The sequence below is a fragment of the Danio rerio genome, chromosome 4 (assembly GCF_052040795.2).
Source record: "Danio rerio strain M-AB ecotype USA chromosome 4, GRCz13ab, whole genome shotgun sequence".
NCBI lineage: Eukaryota > Metazoa > Chordata > Actinopteri > Cypriniformes > Danionidae > Danio > Danio rerio.
The window spans coordinates 62806185-62825014 of NC_141024.2; the positions used below are offsets into that span (position 1 = coordinate 62806185).

The 18830-nt window shown below is 43.7% G+C and overlaps 1 long non-coding RNA gene and 11 other non-coding genes across 12 annotated transcripts in view; 9 read left to right on the forward strand and 3 right to left on the reverse strand.

Annotated features, from left to right (window-relative positions):
* Positions 1–18830, reverse strand: part of LOC147845150 (uncharacterized) — a 180450-nt gene that overhangs the window by 24504 nt on the left and 137116 nt on the right. The window lies entirely within an intron of this gene.
* On the reverse strand, positions 2755–2825 carry trnag-gcc (transfer RNA glycine (anticodon GCC)). Its single transcript has one exon. It is a non-coding gene; the product is annotated as a tRNA-Gly (tRNA).
* Positions 7877–7958, reverse strand: trnas-uga (transfer RNA serine (anticodon UGA)). Its single transcript has one exon. It is a non-coding gene; the product is annotated as a tRNA-Ser (tRNA).
* On the forward strand, positions 10648–10721 carry trnat-cgu (transfer RNA threonine (anticodon CGU)). The gene has a single exon. It is a non-coding gene; the product is annotated as a tRNA-Thr (tRNA).
* Positions 12250–12323, forward strand: trnat-agu (transfer RNA threonine (anticodon AGU)). The gene has a single exon. It is a non-coding gene; the product is annotated as a tRNA-Thr (tRNA).
* trnar-ucu (transfer RNA arginine (anticodon UCU)) lies at positions 12758–12846 on the forward strand. The gene is given in 2 exon segments: positions 12758–12794; positions 12811–12846. It is a non-coding gene; the product is annotated as a tRNA-Arg (tRNA).
* trnat-ugu (transfer RNA threonine (anticodon UGU)) lies at positions 13593–13666 on the forward strand. Its single transcript has one exon. It is a non-coding gene; the product is annotated as a tRNA-Thr (tRNA).
* On the forward strand, positions 14361–14449 carry trnar-ucu (transfer RNA arginine (anticodon UCU)). The gene is given in 2 exon segments: positions 14361–14397; positions 14414–14449. It is a non-coding gene; the product is annotated as a tRNA-Arg (tRNA).
* On the forward strand, positions 17060–17133 carry trnat-agu (transfer RNA threonine (anticodon AGU)). Its single transcript has one exon. It is a non-coding gene; the product is annotated as a tRNA-Thr (tRNA).
* On the forward strand, positions 17569–17657 carry trnar-ucu (transfer RNA arginine (anticodon UCU)). The gene is given in 2 exon segments: positions 17569–17605; positions 17622–17657. It is a non-coding gene; the product is annotated as a tRNA-Arg (tRNA).
* On the forward strand, positions 18404–18477 carry trnat-ugu (transfer RNA threonine (anticodon UGU)). Its single transcript has one exon. It is a non-coding gene; the product is annotated as a tRNA-Thr (tRNA).
* On the forward strand, positions 18664–18737 carry trnat-agu (transfer RNA threonine (anticodon AGU)). Its single transcript has one exon. It is a non-coding gene; the product is annotated as a tRNA-Thr (tRNA).

Sequence of the window (18830 nt, forward strand, 5' to 3'; positions counted from 1 at the left end):
GTGCTGATATGCTCATTTTGCTGTCCTAGTGGGGTGTGATTGCTGCAAGGCTGTTACCCAGAGCTGTAAGAGTAGCAACACAAAAGAGGATTTGCATTGGCCGGGAATCGGACCCAGGTCTCCCGCGTGGCAGGTGAGAATTCTATTACTGAACCACCAATGCTGATATGCTTATACAACTGTCCTAGTGGGGTGTGATTGCTGCAAGGCTGTTACCCAGAGCTGGAAGAGTAGCAACACAAAACAGGGTTTGCATTGGCCAGGAACCGGACCCAGGTCTACCGCGTGGCAGGCAAGAAGTCTACCACTGAACCACCAATGCTGATATGCTCATATTGCTGTCCTAGTGGGTTGTGATTGCTGCAAAGCTGTAACCCCGAGCTGGAAGAGTAGCAACACAAAACAGGATTTGCATTGGCTGGGAATCGGACCCGGGTCTCCCGCGTGGCAGGCGAGAATTCTACCACTGATCCACCAATGCTGATATGTTCACACTGCTCTCCTAGTGGGGTGTGATTGCTGCAAGGCTGGTACCCAGACCTGGAAGAGTAGCAACACAAAACAGGATTTGCATTGGCCAAGAATCCGACCCGTGTCTCCCACGTGGCAGGCGAGAATTCTACCACTGAACCACCAATGCTGATATGCTTGATTGTCTGTCCTAGTGGGGTGTGATTGCTGCAAGGCTGTTACCCAGAGCTGGAAGATTAGCAACACAAAACAGGATTTGCATTGGCCAGGAAACGTACTCGGGTCTCCCGCGTGGCAGGCAAGAATTCTACCAGTGAACCACCAATGCTGATATGCTCATACTGCTCTCCTAGTTGGGTGTGATTGCTGCAAGGCTGTTACCCAGAGGTGGAAGAGTAGCAACACAAAACAGGATTTGCATTGGCCGGGAGTCGCACCTGGATCTCCCACGTGGGAGGCGAGAATTCTACCACTGACCCAGGTCCCCTGCGTGGGACGTGAGAATTCTACCACTTAACCACCATTGCTGATATGTTCATACTGCTGTCCTAGGGGGGTGTGATTGCTGCAAGGCTGTTACCCAGAGCTGTAAGAGTAGCAACACAAAAGAGGATTTGCATTGGCCGGGAATCGGACCCGGGTCTCCCGCGTGGCAGGCGAGAATTCTACCACTGAACCACCAAAGCTGATATACTCATAGAGTTATCCTAGTGGGGTGTCATTGCTGCAAGGCTGTTACCCAGAGCTGGAAGAGTAGCAACACAAAACAGGAATTGCATTGGCCGGGAATCGGACCCGGGTCTCCCATGTGGGAGGCGAGAATTCTACCACTGACCCAGGTCCCCTGCGTGGGACGTGAGAATTCTACCACTTAACCACCATTGCTGATATGTTCATACTGCTGTCCTAGTGGGGTGTGATTGCTGCAAGGCTGTTACCCAGAGCTGGATGAGTAGCAATACAAAATAGGAATTGCATTGGCCGGGATTCAGATCGGGTCTCCCACATGGGAGGCGAGAATTCTACCACTGAACCAACAATGCTGATATGGTCTTATGGTTGTCCTAGTGGGGTGTGATTGCTGCAAGGCTGTTACCCAGAGCTGGAATAGTAGCAACACAAAACAGGAATTGCATTGGCCGGGAATCGGACCCGGGTCTCCCATGTGGGAGGCGAGAATTCTACCACTGACCCAGGTCCCCTGCGTGGGACGCGAGAATTCTACCACTAAACCACCATTGCTGATATGCTCATACTGCTGTCCTAGTGGGGTGTGATTGCTGCAAGGCTGTTACCCAGAGCTGGATGAGTAGCAATACAAAATAGGAATTGCATTGGCCGGGATTCAGATCGGGTCTCCCACATGGGAGGCGAGAATTCTACCACTGAACCACCAATGCTGATATGGTCTTATGGTTGTCCTAGTGGGGTGTGATTGCTGCAAGGCTGTTACCCAGAGCTGGAATAGTAGCAACACAAAACAGGATTTGCATATGCTGGGAATCGGACCTGGGTCTCCCGCGTGGCAGGCGAGATTTCTACCACCGAACCACCAATGCTGATATGCTCATAGAATTGTCCTAGTGGGGTGTGATTGCTGCAAGGCTGTTACCCAGAGCTAGAAAATTAGCAACACCAAACAGGAATTGCATTGGCCGGAAATCGGACCCGGCTCTCCAGCGTGGGAGGCGAGAATTCTACCACTGAACCACCGATGCCGATATACCCATACTGCTGTCCTAGTGGGTTGTGATTGCTGCAAGGCTGTTACCCAGAGCTGGAAGAGTAGCAACACAAAAGAAAAATTGCATTGGTTGGGAATCGGACCGATGTCTCCCACGTGGCAGGCGAGAATACCACCACTGAACCACCAATGCTAATATGCTCAAACATCTGTCCTAGTGGGGTGTGATTGCTGCAAGGCTGTTACCAAGAGCTGGAAGAGAAGCAACACAAAACAGGAACTGCGTTTGTCGGGAATTGGACCCGGGTCCACTGCATGGGACACGAGAATTCTACCACTAAACCACCATTGCTGATATGGTCATACTGCTGTCCTAGTGGGGTGTGATTGCTGCAAGGCTGTTACCCAGAGCTGGAAGAGTAGCAACACAAAACAGGATTTGTATTGGCCAGGAATCATACTCGGGTCTCCCGCGTGGCAGGCGACAATTTTACCAGTGAACCACCAATGTTGATATGCTCATACTGCTCTCCTAGTTGGGTGTGATTGCTGCAAGGCTGTTACCCAGAGCTGGAAGAGTAGCAACACAAAACAGGATTTGCATTGGCCGGGAATTGGACCCGGGTCTCCCGCGTGGCAGGCGAGAATTCTACCACTGAACCACCAATGCTGATATGCTCATACATCCGTCCTAGTGGGGTGTGATTGCTGCAAGGCTGTTACCCAGAGCTGGAAGAGTAGCAACACAAAACAGGATTTGCATTGGCCGGGAATGGCACCTGCATCTCCTGCATGGCAGGCGAGAATTCTACCACTGAACCACCAATGCTGATATGCTCATAGAGTTGTCCTAGTGGGGTGTGATTGCTGCAAGGCTGTTACCCAGAGCTGGAAGAGTAGCAACACAAAACAGGAATTGCATTGGCTGGGAATCGTACTCGGGTCTCCCACGTGGGAGGCGAGAATTCTACCACTGAACCAACAATGCTCATATGGTGATATGGCTGTCCTAGTGGGGTGTGATTGCTGCAAGGCTGTTACCCAGAGCTGGAAGATTAGCAACCAAAAACAGGATTTGCATTTGCCGGGAATCGGACCTGGGTCTCCCGCGTGGCAGGCGAGATTTCTACCACTGAACCACCAATTTTGATTTGCTCAAACATCTGTCCTAGTGGGGTGTGATTGCTGCAAGGCTGTTACCCAGAGCTGGAAGATTAGCAACACCAAACAGGAATTGCATTGGCCGGGAATCGGCCCGGCTCTCCCGCGTGGGAGGCGAGAATTCTACCACTGAACCACCAATGCTGATATGCTCATACTGCTGTCCTAGTGGGGTGTGATTGCTGCAAGGCTGTTACCAAGAGCTGGAAGAGAAGCAACACAAAACAGGAACTGCGTTGGTCGGGAATCCGACCCGGGTCTCCTGCATGGCAGGCGAGAATTCTACCACTGATCCACCAATGCTGATATGCTCTTATTGCTGTTATTTTACCTGAATCTGTATTTAGGCGTATATCATTGATTATCTTTATAAGAGCGCTTTCTGTACTGTTATGTGATCTAAGACCAGATTGAAAATTGTCCAAACACCCCCTGAAGTTTAAGAACTTGTTAACCTGGTTAAAAACAACTTTTTCAATGATTTTGCCAATGAAAGGGAGATTTGAGATTGGCCTGTAATTGCTCAATAGGGTTTTATCCAGGTTGCTGTTCTTCAAGAGGGGTTTAACAACTGCAGTTTTAAGTGAGGTTGGAAAAATCCCTGAGAGAAGTGAAGCATTTATCACTTTTAGAAGATCCATTTCTAAACAGGTAAACACCGTTTTGAAGAATGATGTGGGGAGCGTGTCAAGACTGCAGGTTGATGTTTTCATAACTTGCACAATTTCTTCTAAGATTTTGCCGTTAATTGCCATGAAATCAGACATAATGTCTGATTTCTTAAGTTGTGGTTGAGCTTGTTTGATATCGACACAACTTGACTGATTGGATGAGCTGATTGCCTTTCTGATATTATTAATCTTATCAGTGAAGAAATGAGCAAACTCATTACATTTGCTTTCAGAGAGGAGCTCACTTGGAATCCGACTGGGGGGGGTTTGTGAGTCTCTCTATCGTTGCAAAGAGGGTGCGAGCATTATTTAAATTGCTGTTTATAAGGCTTGAAAAGAAAGTCTGTCTAGTAGTGTTTAGTTCCATATTAAAGGCATGAAGACTGTCTTTATAGATATTATAATGGACTACTAGTTTCGTCTTTCTCCACATACGCTCAGCTTTTCTGCACTGTCTTTTCATCATTTGTACTCTAGGTGACCTTGTCCAAGATCCATTTTGCCTGCCAGTCATCTTCTTAACTTTAACAGGAGCGATGTCATTTATGACATTCTCAATTTTAGAATTGAACAAATCAAGGAGAGAATCAACAGAATCTGCAGATATACTTGGTGCTAGCGATATGGCCTTCATAAACTGCTCACTGGTGTTCTCATTTATGCATCTCTTTCTGACAGAGACAGATCTGTCTTAAATAGCTGGAGTGATCAATATATCAAAAAAGATACAGAAATGATCAGATAGTGCCACATCCTTAACAACAGTCGATGAAATGTGTAAACCCTTAGTTATAAGTAGATCAAGAGTGTGTCCACGATTGTGTGTGGGTCCTTGAACATGCTGAGTCAGATCAAAAGTGTTAAAAACAGTCATCAGTTCTTTTACAGCATTGATTTCTGGATTATCTATATGAATATTAAAATCCCCAGCAATACTAAAATAATCAAACTCAGAGGTTACAATTGATAACAGCTCTGTAAAATCCTCAATAAAAGCTGGAGAATATTTTGGAGGTCTGTAGATAATGATCAGTAAGATGCGTGGAGACCCTTTTAGTGCTATACTCAGATATTCAAAAGACAAATAGTCACCAAATGACACTTGTTTACATTCATAGACATCTTTAAACAGGGCAGCGATGCCTCCACCTCTCCTATTAACTCTGCAAACACTCAAAAAGTCAAAGTTTAAAGAAGCTGCTTCATTCAGAACTGCTGCGCTACAACTGTCATCTAGCCAAGTTTCATTTAAAAGCATAAAATCAAGGCAATTTGTGTTGATAAAATCATTGACTAAAAGAGACTTATTGTTGAGTGATCTGATGTTTAAAAGCGCTAACTTAACAGTTTTAGCTGTTTTTTCTATAGTAGTCTCAGATCTACATTTAATAGACACCAGATTTGAATGATTTGCTATACGGCCTGATGAAGTCTTTGCTTTTCTGTCACTTAACACAACACATATCTGCTTAGAGAAAGCTACAGACACACTGGGTTCCTGCTTGTTCTGAAAACATTTGATAAAGACACTATTATCTAAGCAGTTCATCGACACACATCACAGAGAGCTCTTGTGTTCACCAGCTGAAGATGGGGCGTTGTTGTTGGGGCCCTGGCAGTGTGATCGGAGGGCTCTTCCAGGTGGGCTCATAGGTGGTTGTGGAGCAGGCCGCTTTTTGGTTGGTAACTGGGGGCTTGCGGCAATGGAGTGTGAAAGTTTAGTTCCAGCATACACCAGTTCCTCCATCTTTTTTGAAAAACCCAAGAGTGGTGAACATTGTGACAATGAGAACGTGTCCGGTGACAGAGACTGTGCATCTGGAGATTCTGTCTGCAGATATATGTTTTCCTATGGATCATTTTTGAGTGACGAGACTTGATGCTGTTCTGATGCGTCACAGTCTGCCTGTGTTGAGCAGAGGGCAACTGATAGTGTCTCTATCAACATTGGGTGTTTTGACTGCGTTGCATTATCACTGTCCTTGGGTGATTCGTCGGCCACAAGTCCACTCAGGAGCTGATTTGAGGTCCTGTTGTCATCCAGACATTTGCTAGGTGTGTGTGTACAATTAAGTTCAGTGGCATACACAGCTGATGGATGATTGAGGGAGAAAAAAATATTGTCCTTTTGCACCTTTGCACCAAGTTTGTTTGGATGAAGGCCGTCTGATGTAAACAGCTGTCTTTGGTTCCAGAAGAGATTGAAGTTGTCGATGAAATTCAGTCCTTTCTTGTTACATGTTTTCTGTAGCCATACATTTAGACCAAGAAGCCGTGAAAACATATTTGTCTCTCTTGCAGGGAGTGGTCCACTTATGAACGGCTGAACCTTCATTCTTTCAGCTGTTTCCAAGAGCTCACAGAAATCTTTCTTGAGCAGTTCTGACTGTTCCTTCCGAATATCATTCTTCCCCACATGGATGATAATCCGTTTTGCAGTCTTGTGCTTTTTCAGAATTTCCTCAAGTTCTTTGTTTACATCAGAAACTGTTGCATGAGGAAAGCAGTATGTCATAGTAGATTTGCTCCTGAAATTCTTGATTATTGAATCTCCTACGACTAGTGTTCTTATCTCTGTTGCGATCGGAGCAGAATGCTGCTGTCTAGTCGGCCTTGAGCCTCTGTTCCATGCAGAATTAGTTGCTGAATCATGCGATCTCTGTCTGACTGCATTTGGGGATTCTTCACACATATTACTCAAAACTTCATATCTGTTCTGAAGCTGTATTTGAGTCCGAGCTGTATTTGGGGTAGAAGACGCTAATGCGGCAGCGTATGATCTGACCCCACGAGTACCCTTTGGTCTCGCACCTTGTTTATGCCAATGCTCATTTTCAAAAGTTCTTTTCTGTTTTTCTGTGCTCAAAACAGTAGCAGGAACAGATTTATGGGACTCACCGGCTGTGTGCTGAGAGAATCCACAATGAAGCTGAAGTTCTGGTCGGATCGCAAGCAACTTCGTTTCAAGAACTGCAATCTTTTGTAGAAGTTTGTGGCAGTTTGTACAGCAGTGAGAATCTGAATTAATCCGATCCAGAGGCATTTTCACAGCCGTGTCTTCCCGTCTCCGGGAATGTAAGCAGCTGATAGCGGGAGGATTGTTTAGACGAAATTTCCCTCTTGTTAGTAAAGCTATATTCCAGAAAGTTTGTAGAATCGATGCTGATCTTCAAGCCGTGTTGTTTGAGCACTGTGCTGATAGGCTCAAGTTAAAATTAGGGTATAAGATATAAAAGCAAGAGTGCGAAGAGCGGAGCAGTGGGCAAAGACGTCCGAACAGTAACAAAGCAGGAAGTAGGAATAAACGTCGGTCCATGATGAGATGGACTGGAAAACAGAAATCCGAATCCTTCATAGGAGACATTAAATAGATCAATGATAACTGCAGAAGGTCTTTCTGCTGTTGTGGCAATGAATGGACAGTCAACAATTGAAAAGATTCCTTCCATGCCTTAGAAGCGAGACTTGATCAGTACTTATCTACACAGCATGCTGGCATCAAAGATCCTGTTTCTCATATCGAATCCCTAGTCTTCCACACTTTAGGAAACGTAAAAATTCAGGACATGCCATTAGCACAGCCTGCACTTAAAGGTGGCTGGAGATTACGGATGGCAACACAGAGTGCAACACCGATGTCACCTTGAAAAATCTGCCGAACCGGGGTTGCTGTGGCCACAGCGCAGAGTACTAACCACTATACTATCACATCGAGCTACGGGACAGCCGTTGTGGCCCTTGTGTGGTATGTTCCTCCCTGTGATATGCCCCTTTCTGTTCAGTGAGAACATGCTGTTGTTTTTCTCCTCCTACCAGCACAACACTTTTCCCAAGAAACAATGAAAATGCAAACAATTGATGACTGCTGCAATTTTAAAAAGTGAGAGGACGTAGTTGGCAGGATTTGAACCTGCGTGGGGAGACCCCAATAGATTTCAAGTCCTTCGCCTTAACCACTCGGCCACGACTACAAGACTGCCTGATCTGCCATGTCTTCATGCCTAGTACATGTATTGTGCATCCAGATAAAACTTTAATCAAGCGATAGCTCAACGGCAAAACCTGCGGCTTCACAAAATCAGCCTTACACGCCCGAACAGGGACTTGAACCCTGGACCCTCAGATTAAAAGTCTGTTGCTCAACTGACTGAGCTATCCAGGATCTACAAGAGTAGGTTACAAGTAGGCAAGATTTAGGGTTGTGGTTGGCGCAGACCTTTACAGAACTCTAAAGTTTACCGTGAAATGGGGTTTTAAGCTTATGGTTGGTGTGGATGTTGCTAAAACACGACAGGTTACTTTAAGATTGGGTTTATGGTTGTTGTAGATGTAGACATCAGTACAACACAATAGTTTGGACTCCATGTCATGTAGGAGACATTAAATAGATCAATGATAACTGCAGAAGGTCTTTCTGCTGTTGTGGCAATGAATGGACACTCAACAATTGAAAAGATTCCTTCCATGCCTTAGAAGCATGACTTGATCAGTACTTATGTACACAGCATGCTGGCATCAAAGATCCTGTTTCTCATATCGAATTCTAGTCTTCCACACTTTAGGAAACGTAAACATTCAGGACGTGCCATTAGCACAGCCTGCACTAAAAGGTGGCTTGAGATTACAGATGGCAACACAGAGTGTAACGCCTATGTCACCTAGAAAAACCTGCCGTGACCCGGATTCGAACCGGGGTTGCTGCGGCCATAACGCAGAGTACTAACCACTATATGATATTTTTTTTTAAAAATTTTATTAAGAAATATTCATAAAATTACAATTTTACATTTTACACATATTTGCACAAGATATTTCATTTCAAAAGCAGGTCATTGGTGGTCGATGGTCTTATTTCCAGGGTCCTTTCAGTCCTTTAAAAGAGAAATGTCCAATTCACAGTCCTTTAAAATCTGACATACTTCAACCGTAAAAACATTGTAAAAAAACATCAACTTTTTCTTCATGATAAAAATAATAAAACAAGCATTGTACATACTTTACGAATTTTCTTTTAAAAATGTTCCATACATTTAGTCGCACTTTTTCCTTCCTCATTACAACTCTTTTTTCCCATATTGCGTTTTTCATCAACATTATCAGCAAGTTAATTAGCTTTTTGTTTTTACATGCACATTCATTTTCCAATCCCAACATTAAAACCTTTTTCCATTCCGTTTCTTCCTCCCCTTTTAATATTGAGATCATTTCTTTACATCTTTCATTAAAATCATCCAACTGTTTGCAATGTAAAAATAAATGTAAAAGCCCCTCATCATCTTCGTTACACACTTTACATGTTGCATCTTGTTCCATCCCAATTTTATTTAAAATGGCATCAGAAAAAATCACTCTGTGTCTAATAAAATATTCTAAGTTTGCCAGTTTTGTTTGTATAAAAACACCTCTCATGTTTTCCCATATGTTGTTCTCATTTGTTATCTCGTATTTTTGCATCCAGTATTCATTTGCCACAGGTTTCTTAAAAACTGCATCCCTAAAAACACACAAAAAAAACTTTTCACAGTACATTCCTTAAAATCATTAAATTTCTCCCCTATTCTCACATACACTTTCATTCCATCAACGTCATCTTCTTTATTTTCAATTTTTTGAATCCATTTTTGAGGGATTGCAGTTTTAATTATTTCGTACTTATTTTTTTATTTCTTGTCTGCTATATTCTTCCTTTGCTTCTTCCATGGCATCAATAATGCATTGTACTGATAAAAAAAACCTTCTTTAAACTCATATAAAATATCCCTTACTTTAACTATTCCTGCCACCCACCATTTCTTTAAAAAAATCTCCCTCCCTTGATTTAAAATGCAGTTGTTTAAGAAAAGGGGCTGATTTAAAATGTTCTCTCTCCCTAGAGGTTTAAAATGCACATTGTTTAAAAATTTGCCCCAAGCTCTTAACAATTCCTTATAAAAATCCGGCACCCTCTCCGCCATCCAGTTTTTTGTTTAATAAGGGAGATTAGAAAACAGTGTAGGGCCTAGTGGGCTTGAGGAATGACTCAAAGGCAACCTGTGGTTTTGGGGAAAAATAACTGCCACCTATTGTTGAGATCACGCCTTTTGGATTTGTTGTACAAGAGCCTCTTTATGCATGTGCAAAGTAACTGAGTAGAAAGCATAGTAAATTATGCTTCCCCCCCACTGTCTTAGATGAAACTGCGTTTGGAAGTATCATATTCAGAGGTTTTTTCTTTTAGTGTTAAGACTAAGTAGGCCAGAGCACCTGTCTTGGCAACAGCAGGTGCTAGGTTCAAATCCAAACTGCACCTTTCCCTCAGATTATGGGAGAGTGGCTTTCTGATCTGAAACTCTTTCAATGGCCGATAGCATATGTTTGTCCTGATTTCCATTTTCCGAGCTAACTCTGGGTTTGGATGTAATGAAACTGGAGGTTCCAAAAAACACTTAACACATGATTAAGGATAGATTAAATAAAAATAAATTCACACATTATTTGCTTTGATCTTGAACAGAGGCCAGGTTACCGGTCAGGTTTGAGACATGATCATCTAGACTCTAAAAGACCACGTCCGTCTTGTCAGCATTTTCTGCATCCTGACATGCTGGTTTTTGTTGTGTATTATTTTTTTCTTCTTCGATTTTTGTTATCAGGCAAATGTCTCTTACAACGAATTTTTGTGGCGTTGTGGCTTAGCTGGTCAAAGCGCCTGTCTCGTAAACAGGAGATCCTGGGTTCAAATCCCAGCAGTGCCTAATGTACGGGTGCCACGGTTGCTTTTTGTTAAGAGTAACGAGTGTTTACGCAGCGGGATGTTTAGCAGTCGGTTTCTTAACAAAACTCAAATCCTTAAGAACGCTGCTCGTTCAAGAGAGCTTTGGACGATGGCTTTATAAAGCATAGTGTGGTAATGCCTAACCAATTGGACTTTAATATTTCAAGTCCAGACATTGACACATGCAGCGCTAACGTTGTTAGTTTTTTTTTCTTTTTTTGAATTAAACAATTAGCCCCTTCCACAGTTGTTTGGCGCTGTGGCTTAGTTGGTCAAAGTGCCTGTCTAGTAAACAGGAGATCCTGGGTTCGAATCCCAACAGTGCCTTGTTGACAGTTGGCCATTCTTTCATGGGCCAGAGAGTACTAAAAAGTGTTTTCTGTGCAACAGTGCTAGAGGCAGCAAAGCACTCAGGCTCTGTGGTGCAATGGATAGCGCATTGGACTTCTAGGCTGTGAGCTGAGCCGTTCAAAGGTTGTGGGTTCTAGTTCCACCAGAGTTGCAAGCTTGGCTCTTTTTCTTCACTGACTTAAGGTGTGGTGCGTTTCTAACATTTTAGGCATCTGTCCATCCCGTTTTGCTTCTTTCTTTCATTGCGCAGTGCAGGCTCAGATACTAGGGGTACTCTACAATAAAGCCGATAACTTAATTGAGCTGTTTTAAATAAGGGAGATTAGAAAACGGTGTAGGGCCTAGTGGGCTTGAGGAATGACTCGTCGGCAACCTGTGGTTTTGGGGAAAAGTAACTGCCACCTATTGTTGAGATCACGCCTTTTGGATTTGTCGTACAAGAGCCTCTTTATGCATGTGCAAAGTAACTGAGTAGAAAGCACAGTAATTTTTGCTTCCCCCCCACTGTCTTAGATGAAACTGCGTTTGGAAGTATCGTATCCAGAGTTTTTTTCTTTTAGTGTTAAGACTAAGTTGGCCAGAGCACCTGTCTTGGGAACAGCAGGTGCTAGGTTCAAATCCAAACTGCACCTTTTCCTCAGATTATGGGAGAGTGGCTTTCTGATCTGAAACTCTTTCAAAGGCCGATAGCATATGTTTGTCCTGATTTCCATTTTCCAAGCTGACTCTGGGTTTGGATGACATGGTCAGGCTTGAGACATGATCATCCAGACTCTAAAGGACCGCGTCCGGCTTGTCAGCATTTTCTGCATCCTGACATGCTGGTTTTTGTTGTGTATTATTTTTTCTTCTTCGATTTTTGTTATCGGGCAAATGTCTCTTACTGTGAATTTCTGTGGCGCTGTGGCTTAGCTGGTCAAAGCGCCTGTCTTGTAAACAGGAGATCCTGGCCTCAAGTCCCAGCAGCGCCTTAGTCCAGGTGGTGCGTGTGCTTGTTTTATAGAGCTCACCGGAATGAATTATAAAATTGTATAGCTTTGAGGCGTAATGAATAGTGCGACAAATAGAGTTAAACAACCTCTTTGCTTGCCATTTTAAGACTTGCTGTCTTTTTTTAGTCTCTGTGTGCAAAAACGTCTTGCCTCCTATTCAGCGTTGGCGCTGTGGCTTAGTTGGTCAAAGCGCCTGTCTAGTAAACAGGAGATCCTGGGTTCAAATCCCAGCAGTGCCTTATGTACAGGTTACACGTTTGCTTTTGTTAAGAGTAACGAGTGTTTACGCAGCGGGATGTTTAGCAGTCGGTTTCTTAACAAAACTCAAATCCTTAAGAACGCTGCTTGTTCAAGAGGGCTTTGGACGATGCCTTTATATAGCATAGTGTGGTAATGCAGAACCAATTGGACTTTAATATTTCAAGTCCAGACATTCCCACATGCAGCGCTACCATTGTTAGTTTTTATTTTTATTTTTTGGAATTAAACATTTAGCCTGTGTCAAGGTCGTTTGGTGCTGTGGCTTAGTTGGTCAAAGTGCCTGTCTAGTAAACAGGAGATCCTGGCTTTGAATTCCAGCAGTGCCTTGTCTGCAGTTGGCTGTTCTTTCATGGGCCAGAGAGTACTAAAAAGTGCTTTCTGTCCAACAGTTCTAGAGAAAGCAGAGCACTTAGGCTCTGTGGCGCAATGGATAGCGCATTGGACTTCTAGGCTGTGAGCTGAGCCATTCAAAGGTTGTGGGTTTGAGTCCCACCAGAGTCACAAGCTTAACTCTTTTTCTTCACTGACTTAAGGTGTGGTGCGTTTCTAACATTTTAGGCATCTGTCCATCCCGTTTTGCTTCTTTCTTTCATTGCGCAGTGCAGGCTCAGATACTAGGGGTACTCTACAATAAAGCCGATAACTTAATTGAGCTGTTTTAAATAAGGGAGATTAGAAAACGGTGTAGGGCCTAGTGGGCTTGAGGAATGACTCGTCGGCAACCTGTGGTTTTGGGGAAAAGTAACTGCCACCTATTGTTGAGATCACGCCTTTTGGATTTGTCGTACAAGAGCCTCTTTATGCATGTGCAAAGTAACTGAGTAGAAAGCACAGTAATTTTTGCTTCCCCCCCACTGTCTTAGATGAAACTGCGTTTGGAAGTATCGTATCCAGAGGTTTTTTCTTTTAGTGTTAAGACTAAGTTGGCCAGAGCACCTGTCTTGGGAACAGCAGGTGCTAGGTTCAAATCCAAACTGCACCTTTCCCTCAGATTATGGGAGAGTGGCTTTCTGATCTGAAACTCTTTCAAAGGCCGATAGCATATGTTTGTCCTGATTTCCATTTTCCAAGCTGACTCTGGGTTTGGATGACATGGTCAGGCTTGAGACATGATCATCCAGACTCTAAAGGACCGCGTCCGGCTTGTCAGCATTTTCTGCATCCTGACATGCTGGTTTTTGTTGTGTATTATTTTTTCTTCTTCGATTTTTGTTATCGGGCAAATGTCTCTTACAGTGAATTTCTGTGGCGCTGTGGCTTAGCTGGTCAAAGCGCCTGTCTTGTAAACAGGACATCCTGGGCTCAAATCCCAGCAGCGCCTTAGTCCAGGTGCTGCGTGTGCTTGTTTTATAGAGCTCACCGGAATGAATTATAAAATTGTATAGCTTTGAGGCGTAATGAATAGTGCGACAAATAGAGTTAAACAACCTCTTTGCTTGCCATTTTAAGACTTGCTGTCTTTTTTTAGTCTCTGTGTGCAAAAACGTCTTGCCTCCTATTCAGCATTGGCGCAGTGGCTTAGTTGGTCAAAGCGCCTGTCTAGTAAACAGGAGATCCTGGGTTCAAATCCCAGCAGTACCTTATGTAGAGGTTTCGTGTTTGCTTTTGTTAAGAGTAACGAGTGTTTACGCAGCGGGATGTTTAGCAGTCGGTTTCTTAACAAAACTCAAATCCTTAAGAACGCTGCTTGTTCAAGAGGGCTTTGGACGATGCCTTTATATAGCATAGTGTGGTAATGCAGAACCAATTGGACTTTAATATTTCAAGTCCAGACATTCCCACATGCAGCGCTACCATTGTTAGTTTTTATTTTTATTTTTTGGAATTAAACATTTAGCCTGTGTCAAGGTCGTTTGGTGCTGTGGCTTAGTTGGTCAAAGTGCCTGTCAAGTAAACAGGAGATCCTGGCTTTGAATTCCAGCAGTGCCTTGTCCGCAGTTGGCTGTTCTTTCATGGGCCAGAGAGTACTAAAAAGTGCTTTCTGTCCAACAGTTCTAGAGAAAGCAGAGCACTTAGGCTCTGTGGCGCAATGGATAGCGCATTGGACTTCTAGGCTGTGAGCTGAGCCGTTCAAAGGTTGTGGGTTCGAGTCCCACCAGAGTCACAAGCTTAACTCTTTTTCTTCACTGACTTAAGGTGTGGTGCGTTTCTAACATTTTAGGCATCTGTCCATCCCGTTTTGCTTCTTTCTTTCATTGCGCAGTGCAGGCTCAGATACTAGGGGTACTCTACAATAAAGCCGATAACTTAATTGAGCTGTTTTAAATAAGGGAGATTAGAAAACGGTGTAGGGCCTAGTGGGCTTGAGGAATGACTCGTCGGCAACCTGTGGTTTTGGGGATAAGTAACTGCCACCTATTGTTGAGATCACGCCTTTTGGATTTGTCGTACAAGAGCCTCTTTATGCATGTGCAAAGTAACTGAGTAGAAAGCACAGTAATTTTTGCTTCCCCCCCACTGTCTTAGATGAAACTGCGTTTGGAAGTATCGTATCCAGAGGTTTTTTCTTTTAGTGTTAAGACTAAGTTGGCCAGAGCACCTGTCTTGGGAACAGCAGGTGCTAGGTTCAAATCCAAACTGCACCTTTCCCTCAGATTATGGGAGAGTGGCTTTCTGATCTGAAACTCTTTCAATGGCCGATAGCATATGTTTGTCCTGATTTCCATTTTCCGAGCTGACCCTGGGTTTGGATGACATGGTCAGGCTTGAGACATGATCATCCAGACTCTAAAGGACCGCGTCCGGCTTGTCAGCATTTTCTGCATCCTGACATGCTGGTTTTTGTTGTGTATTATTTTTTCTTCTTCGATTTTTGTTATCGGGCAAATGTCTCTTACTGTGAATTTCTGTGGCGCTGTGGCTTAGCTGGTCAAAGCGCCTGTCTTGTAAACAGGAGATCCTGGCCTCAAGTCCCAGCAGCGCCTTAGTCCAGGTGGTGCGTGTGCTTGTTTTATAGAGCTCACCGGAATGAATTATAAAATTGTATAGCTTTGAGGCGTAATGAATAGTGCGACAAATAGAGTTAAACAACCTCTTTGCTTGCCATTTTAAGACTTGCTGTCTTTTTTTAGTCTCTGTGTGCAAAAACGTCTTGCCTCCTATTCAGCATTGGCGCAGTGGCTTAGTTGGTCAAAGCGCCTGTCTAGTAAACAGGAGATCCTGGGTTCAAATCCCAGCAGTACCTTATGTAGAGGTTTCGTGTTTGCTTTTGTTAAGAGTAACGAGTGTTTACGCAGCGGGATGTTTAGCAGTCCGTTTCTTAACAAAACTCAAATCCTTAAGAACGCTGCTCGTTCAAGAGGGCTTTGGACGATGCCTTTATATAGCATAGTGTGGTAATGCCTAACCAATTGGACTTTAATATTTCAAGTCCAGACATTCCCACATGCAGCGCTACCATTGTTAGTTTTTATTTTTATTTTTTGGAATTAAACATTTAGCCTGTGTCAAGGTCGTTTGGTGCTGTGGCTTAGTTGGTCAAAGTGCCTGTCTAGTAAACAGGAGATCCTGGCTTTGAATTCCAGCAGTGCCTTGTCCGCAGTTGGCTGTTCTTTCATGGGCCAGAGAGTACTAAAAAGTGCTTTCTGTCCAACAGTTCTAGAGAAAGCAGAGCACTTAGGCTCTGTGGCGCAATGGATAGCGCATTGGACTTCTAGGCTGTGAGCTGAGCCATTCAAAGGTTGTGGGTTTGAGTCCCACCAGAATCACAAGCTTAACTCTTTTTCTTCACTGACTTAAGGTGTGGTGCGTTTCTAACATTTTAGGCATCTGTCCATCCCGTTTTGCTTCTTTCTTTCATTGCGCAGTGCAGGCTCAGATACTAGGGGTACTCTACAATAAAGCCGATAACTTAATTGAGCTGTTTTAAATAAGGGAGATTAGAAAACGGTGTAGGGCCTAGTGGGCTTGAGGAATGACTCGTCGGCAACCTGTGGTTTTGGGGAAAAGTAACTGCCACCTATTGTTGAGATCACGCCTTTTGGATTTGTCGTACAAGAGCCTCTTTATGCATGTGCAAAGTAACTGAGTAGAAAGCACAGTAATTTTTGCTCCCCCCCCCACTGTCTTAGATGAAACTGCGTTTGGAAGTATCGTATCCAGAGGTTTTTTCTTTTAGTGTTAAGACTAAGTTGGCCAGAGCACCTGTCTTGGGAACAGCAGGTGCTAGGTTCAAATCCAAACTGCACCTTTCCCTCAGATTATGGGAGAGTGGCTTTCTGATCTGAAACTCTTTCAATGGCCGATAGCATATGTTTGTCCTGATTTCCATTTTCCGAGCTGACCCTGGGTTTGGATGACATGGTCAGGCTTGAGACATGATCATCCAGACTCTAAAGGACCGCGTCCGGCTTGTCAGCATTTTCTGCATCCTGACATGCTGGTTTTTGTTGTGTATTATTTTTTCTTCTTCGATTTTTGTTATCGGGCAAATGTCTCTTAATGTGAATTTCTGTGGCGCTGTGGCTTAGCTGGTCAAAGCGCCTGTCTTGTAAACAGGAGATCCTGGCCTCAAGTCCCAGCAGCGCCTTAGTCCAGGTGGTGCGTGTGCTTGTTTTATAGAGCTCACCGGAATGAATTATAAAATTGTATAGCTTTGAGGCGTAATGAATAGTGCGACAAATAGAGTTAAACAACCTCTTTGCTTGCCATTTTAAGACTTGCTGTCTTTTTTTAGTCTCTGTGTGCAAAAACGTCTTGCTTCCTATTCAGCGTTGGCGCTGTGGCTTAGTTGGTCAAAGCGCCTGTCTAGTAAACAGGAGATCCTGGGTTCAAATCCCAGCAGTGCCTTATGTACAGGTTACACGTTTGCTTTTGTTAAGAGTAACGAGTGTTTACGCAGCGGGATGTTTAGCAGTCGGTTTCTTAACAAAACTCAAATCCTTAAGAACGCTGCTTGTTCAAGAGGGCTTTGGACGATGCCTTTATATAGCATAGTGTGGTAATGCAGAACCAATTGGACTTTAATATTTCAAGTCCAGACATTCCCACATGCAGCGCTACCGTTGTTAGTTTTTTTTTTTTTTTTTTTGGAATTAAACATTTAGCCTGTATCAAGGTCGTTTGGCGCTGTGGCTTAGTTGGTCAAAGTGCCTGTCTAGTAAACAGGAGATCCTGGCTTTGAATTCCAGCAGTGCCTTGTCCGCAGTTGGCTGTTCTTTCATGGGCCAGAGAGTACTAAAAAGTGCTTTCTGTCCAACAGTTCTAGAGAAAGCAGAGCACTTAGGCTCTGTGGCGCAATGGATAGCGCATTGGACTTCTAGGCTGTGAGCTGAGCCATTCAAAGGTTGTGGGTTCGAGTCCCACCAGAGTCATAAGCTTTACTCTTTTTCTTCACTAACTTAAGGTGTGGTGCGTTTCTAACATTTTAGGCATCTGTCCATCCCGTTTTGCTTCTTTCTTTCATTGCGCAGTGCAGGCTCAGATACTAGGGGTACTCTACAATAAAGCCGATAACTTAATTGAGCTGTTTTAAATAAGGGAGATTAGAAAACGGTGTAGGGCCTAGTGGGCTTGAGGAATGACTCGTCGGCAACCTGTGGTTTTGGGGAAAAGTAACTGCCACCTATTGTTGAGATCACGCCTTTTGGATTTGTCGTACAAGAGCCTCTTTATGCATGTGCAAAGTAACTGAGTAGAAAGCACAGTAATTTTTGCTACCCCCCCACTGTCTTAGATGAAACTGCGTTTGGAAGTATCGTATCCAGAGGTTTTTTCTTTTAGTGTTAAGACTAAGTTGGCCAGAGCACCTGTCTTGGGAACAGCAGGTGCTAGGTTCAAATCCAAACTGCACCTTTCCCTCAGATTATGGGAGAGTGGCTTTCTGATCTGAAACTCTTTCAATGGCCGATAGCATATGTTTGTCCTGATTTCCATTTTCCGAGCTGACTCTGGGTTTGGATGACATGGTCAGGCTTGAGACATGATCATCCAGACTCTAAAGGACCGCGTCCGGCTTGTCAGCATTTTCTGCATCCTGACATGCTGGTTTTTGTTGTGTATTATTTTTTCTTCTTCGATTTTTGTTATCGGGCAAATGTCTCTTACTGTAAATTTCTGTGGCGCTGTGGCTTAGCTGGTCAAAGCGCCTGTCTTGTAAACAGGAGATCGTGGGCTCAAGTCCCAGCAGCGCCTTAGTCCAGGTGGTGCGTGTGCTTGTTTTATAGAGCTCACCGGAATGAATTATAAAATTGTATAGCTTTGAGGCGTAATGAATAGTGCGACAAATAGAGTTAAACAACCTCTTTGCTTGCCATTTTAAGACTTGCTGTCTTTTTTTAGTCTCTGTGTGCAAAAACTTCTTGCCTCCTATTCAGCGTTGGCGCTGTGGCTTAGTTGGTCAAAGCGCCTGTCTAGTAAACAGGAGATCCTGGGTTCAAATCCCAGCAGTGCCTTATGTATAGGTTTCGTGTTTGCTTTTGTTAAGAGTAACGAGTGTTTACGCAGCGGGATGTTTAGCAGTCGGTTTCTTAACAAAACTCAAATCC